A 6,126-nucleotide genomic window follows, 5' to 3' on the forward strand; every position below is an offset into this window, starting at 1 on the left:
AATTTGGTTTAGAGTCCAAAAGATTAAATCATCTGTAGAAATTGCATACTGAATCATTTTTGGAACATTAAATATCACGTATTTGCTATGTGTTCCTCACACTTCACATTACCTACTAAAAGGAAAAATCTAGAGCACACAATCAAATGCAATTTGTAAAATATGGGCAACAAAAAATAATGGTATTTAACTCAGTGCAAATATGAGGTATTAGGTGAATCATACTTTCTTCCTAATATTTATGTACACTATTTGCAGTTTTATAATGTGTATTATTGTTTATATAATCAGAAATATAAGCCACTTTATTGAAAAAAATTAGAAAAAAATCATCAAAAGCCATCTTATTAATAGACATATTAGATATTAGCTTCTTGACGTTTAACTATGTATCTAGCAAGATTTATTCTATATTCCTTAAACAAGGAGTGGAATTCTTACCTCTGGTTTTCTTTAGTTCTTACCTCTATTTGTTCTCTTGGTTTACTCAGAGCATACTTTAAGAAACCACTTGGTAGTTAAGGACGAAAATGAATAGAAAATTCATGTGGTGGAAAATCAGAAATGTGTACAGCTAGAGACGTTAAAGTAAATGAAGAGTTGTTAAGGTTTTAAGCGTTTGCTACACTTAGGATGGAATCAAGTGTATTCTAAGGGCAAATACAAATTAAGAATAAGAGGCTTAATTCTCCCAGTAAGGGAAGAAACAAGTTCTGCCTTGCCTTGTCTTCCAGTATTTACTTTAGAATACTTGTAATTGTAAATACTTTCCGTGTCTCTTTGAAATGTATGTAAATCTTGCGGTATGCGGGCCTCTCACTGTTGTGGCCTCTCCCGTTGCCGAGCACAGGCTCCGGGCGCACAGGCTCAGCGGCCATGGCTCACGGGCCTAGCCGCTCCGCGGCATGTGGGATCTTCCCGGATTGGGGCACGAACCCGTGTCCCCTGCAATGCCAGGCGGACTCTCAACCACTGCGCCACCAGGTATGCCCTGTATGTAAATCTTTTTAAAAGCTAAATAAACCTCTCGAAAACTTTAAGATCCAGGAATGCCTTTCTCAAGGACCTGGGAACAATCTCTTTGAAATGTTATCACCAAGGAGGATAAAGCCCCAATCTCCCAGTTTCTTTGGGTGGGCAGGAGCTAACTTTAGTGGGTGCCTTGCTCACCTTCCAAGACTACCTCCTATCACAAAGAGATGGGTAATTTATTTTCCCTCTGGAGAAAGCTAGTTAGCTAATACAGATGGTCACCCCAACTACCAGTTGAATTTAGAATGAACTACGTGTGACAAATTGTGCTTCATGTCCTCTTACTTGAGGACTAGTTGTTTATCTTGAAAATATGTACGTAATGGGTAGTATTTGCTTGGCTCTATAAAAGGGTAAGTTTTTTTCTGTCTTTGCAAATTTCTTAGCAGATTGAGATTGTGATGTGTATCACATTCTGGTTTAATGCTTATTGAAGAGTAAAATTGTTTTCTTTCTCTTCTACCTTTGTGGAGAGGTTCTTTAGGTTGGGAGGAGATTTTGTTTTTAGTTTTCTTTCCCTAAAACTATGTGAAATAGATAATCATATCTCTAGAGTTTTAGGAGTTTATTAAGTATTAATTATATGACTTATACTGAGAAAAGAAAAGGCATCTAAAAGATTTCAAGATCAGTTGAAAGATCAAGATCAATTTTTTTCAATTTCCTAAAATAATTTTGATTAAAAATGGTCCTTTAATAAATCCTTTTAAAAATTAAAGAAATATAATGTACACTTTTTTTTTTTTTTGGTGTGTCCTAGTAATTGTATACTCTCAGAGAAGAGGATCTGTGTTTATACTGTAATAAATAGCTCGAGTACCTACAAGCTCGTTCATTCCTTTCTGGTACCATGAATCCTTCACTTGTGTATTAGGTAATTTATTATCTTATAAATTCCAAGAAATATTTTCAGAACAATCTAATGATTTTGGTATTTATTGTCCTCTTCCTTACTTTGTTTGTATCCTTCTGGGATAAATTTGTTATAAAGAAAGGCTTTGCAATAAATGGGTTCACTTAGCTCCAGGAACAGATATGGTTTCTAAATATGGAATGCAGAGGTCGTCAGGCTGTCCCTCCTAGCCTGTGGTCTTTGAGGTCTCAATAGTAGCGGTCTTAATAGTTCATTTGCTTCTGACAGATCCTGTGTTTTTTAGATAGTCCCAAATGTACATTATATGACCCATCTGACAGCTGGTCTGTTTTCTCCTTAGTGATGTGGCTCTGTAAGGACAATGGAAAAAAACAAATCAACAGTAGCTTATTTCCACAGTAAGGATAAAAATTAAGTAAGCAGGAAGTTAATCCATTGAAGTTTTGTATTTATTGTTATTCTGAAAAGATGCAACATTACTTTCTAAAAGAGAAATGAATAATCAAAGCACTTGAGTTAATACTGTTACTATGTGAAAGTGTTGACTAAGATTGAATTGATTTGAAACAAATGTAAAATCTATGTGTAGGGACAACAGTAGCCACTTAATAAAAAAAAATACTGTGCAAATACCTATTTATAAAAAGGATCCAAATTGAATGAAGTGATAACTGTTCTAAGATTATTACCTAATGTTTAATCCTTATAATAAACAGTCGTGAATACTTACAAGTTGAAAGGAAATAGAAGTTAAGAAATTTAAATAAGATAAAGTAACTCATTTTAATGCAGTAGGAATGTGGAATCCCTGGTTATATTTATCTGGATTAAATTCTAAAGTTTTAGTGGCCCGTGTGGGGATGTGATGTTTGCGTTCATCAGGCAAAATTTCATGAAAACAAAGACATCTCTAAACAGCTGCCTGATTTTGGACTGCAGCTGACCAACATTAGGAAAGAGCTGTTGTTCCTAATCAGAACAGACATTGGTCTCTTTCTCATGCAAATGATTATTTCTAATGGCACTTTGAGTCATAATTCAGCCAAGGATTGATTCTGATTGTATGGGGTTGCTAGGAAACACCCTTCTCTGAATGTGGGTGAAAAGATACTTCTTCACTGTGCAGACTTTTTAGAATGATGGATATTAAATTTTAAGATGATGTGTGAATTAAACATTTTCATAAAACTGGAGATAAAAGGTTTTCGTTCCTTAGAAAGATGTAGGTATATAAAGAATTGCTGGGTTAACTTTTAATCTAAAATATCTGCATTTCAAAATTGAAATTTCAATATGAAATTTCCTCTACATGGCAGTGTTTTTGCTGTGCATCCACAAACGTGAGATGTTTTAAACGTGATATTAATTAGCATGTTGTTAGAGTGTAAGGAATTTTAATAGCCTAACTGGAAGGGCGCCCACATGTCCCTGGAAAATTATAAGGAGCAATTCACAAGCTATAACTGATAAGCAGATGGATAAGTATGAAGTTATTATTATTTCTTCTGGGACCAGAATGTCAAAATGAATATCTAATTAGGCTACTGAACAACTTTTAGGAACACAAAGCAAAAAATGATCAAGGAGCAGTTTTAAGAACAATAAAATGGAAGAAAGCCGTCTTAATAATAAAATAAAGGCAAAAGGAGTGAAGCTTTGGAATTGTTGAATGCAATACAAATATAATATTTGACTGCTATACCTGTTTAAATAGAATATGTGCAATTTATTTAACTGTCATTATGTATTTGAAGCTGATTTATAAATTGGTGAAATAGGTACCATGGCTACAAATTAAACAAAGGAAAAATTATCTTGGTAGCAGCTATAATAATTGGCTAAGCAGTAATAGTCATTTTTGCTTGAAAAAATATACTATTGATGTTTCTTTGAATCTTATAGAAGAGAAGCATTTATTTGAAATTTATATCAATAAATATGTATTACTTGCTCTGGGGATAGAGGTGATTTAAACCTCTGTATGCTCAAAGATCATAAAATTTACTGGAGATGGTTGAGGTAACTTGTAGAATTAGGACACAGTGTCCTCTAATTTTATACTGTCATTTTGGGAATTTAGAGTATGTGTGTGTGTATATAAAATAAGCATATTATTATTTTTCTTTTTTTTGCATATTGTTTTTCAAGAACTTTATTCTTAATTCCCCTTTTCTTTTTAATTGTCTATTTGTTACTTGTTATAACTCTTTGATTTGAAGCAATAAAATGTTTGATTGTAGTATCATTTCTTATACAGTGGAGAGCTTGAGGTCCACAGACACATATCTTAATAGGTAGTTATTTTTTAAATGACTAGTGGTCTCCAGAAAAGAATTTCCAAATGAGAAAGAGAATAATGGGATTGTTTTTGAGACATCCAAAAGAGATGGTCAGAACATTTGAAAGTACAGGATTGTGACTAAAGGCTTGGGCTGTAGGGTCATTCAAAACTGGGTTTAAATCCAAGATCTGCCAGTTAATGTTGTTATGCCTTTGGGGAAATACCTATTAAATAATCAGTTCCCTCATCTGCAAATTGGGTACATAGTATCTTGGCTATAGAGGTTCCATAAAAGTTCAATGGAAAAATGAATATAAACCATTTAGGAAATTGTTTATCACATGGTAAGAATGTAGTAACTGCTGATTATTATGGTCTGTTTACATAAGCATCAGCTAACAAAAATTTCTAGGAAATCGTATACATTGCATTTCTGTCATGGCACGCTTTCTTCAAAGCATCATTATTATTATTATTTGTTTTGCGGTACGCGGGCCTCTGACTGTTGTGGCCTCTCCCGTGGCGGAGCACAGGCTCCGGATGCGCAGGCTCAGTGGCCATGGCTCACGGGCCCAGCAGCTCCGCGCATGTGGGATCTTTCCGGACCGGGTCACGAACCCGTGTCTCCTGCATTGGCAGGCGGACTCTCAACCACTGCGCCACCAGGGAAGCCCCAAAAGCATCATTATTTTTTCCTTTATCTTTTAAATCTATGCCTTGGTACTTTTTAGGTCTGGTGCTTTTCAAATTGTCAGCTTCTTGTTCACATTATTACCTATTAAGTTGGCCCTACTATGAAAAAGAACTTACTGCAAAAGCTGAGCATTGCTGCTTTTAAATTCATACTTGAGGCAAGCCAGAATCTTTGGCAACATCAGCCTCTTCCTTATGTATATGGAGTCCAGAACTTAAAATCCCTCCTTGTACCAGCACACCCAGTTCAACGGCAACAGTACTTTCCTTTTAATCAACAGTACTTTCCTGTTAAATGTCATCAGTGTTGTCCATTTCTACTTTTAAGAAAACAGTGTCCACATTAAAAGCAAAATGTTTAAGATATGAATTTCAATCCTTGGAAACTCATTCTGTAGAGATTTAGACTGAACACTGGTTTAGCACCATCAGCTTTGGAAAAGAAACATGATTAGCTAAACTAAACATTTTGAAGTTGCTTTAACTTTCCAGAATTGTTTCAGATTTCTGGTGTTTATGGATATTATAAGGTAGTATGCAAGAATTAAATGTTGAAATGAGCTTTTCCATATGAAAATGCTTATTCAGATCCAGTAGTGACATATAATAGCTTTGTAGTATTTTTACAGTCATCATGGAGTCACATTAATCTTCCACATTTATTACCATTCTTTTTAATGGTATTTGTTGGAGTCTCAAAGGAGGAAAAGGCATAAAAGGGGAAGATATCCACCACTCTTCAGAGCTTGATGAATGATAAAGGGAGGAGGAGTATTAGAAAGCAAGGAATGCCTTCAGGCCGTGGTAGAGGACTGAGCCCTGTGAAAGGGCAGAGTGAAGGAAGGGCGATTGGGTAGGAACAGCTTCAGTTAGCCGTGCCGTTCTCAGAGAGACTCAGCCAGGCTGGAGAGAAGTTCCAAGAGAAATTTACTGGTACGGGAGGCCCACACTGGGCAGGAATTGTCTGGCTCTAAAAGCTCTTTCATGCTAGGTCATTGGTTGCGAGCAACCCAGAGGAAGCGTGGCCTGGCAAAACATGTGACAGCCGGAGGCAGTCAGCCAACTATGCTGTCTGCAGCAGGTCACTTGAAGGGTAATCTGAGCACTTGGTGAGCACGACAGTAATGCATACCTACACACACACACAGAGATAAGTACATATATATGTATCCCCAAAGTCCAGGAGTGTATTTGGTTCATGCCAAATGGTTTTGGACCTTTTGACATGAACGAAATGCCTGAAGGA

This window comes from Leucopleurus acutus, assembly GCF_964270905.1.
Source record: "Leucopleurus acutus genome assembly, chromosome: 15".
Classification (NCBI taxonomy): domain Eukaryota; kingdom Metazoa; phylum Chordata; class Mammalia; order Artiodactyla; family Delphinidae; genus Leucopleurus; species Leucopleurus acutus.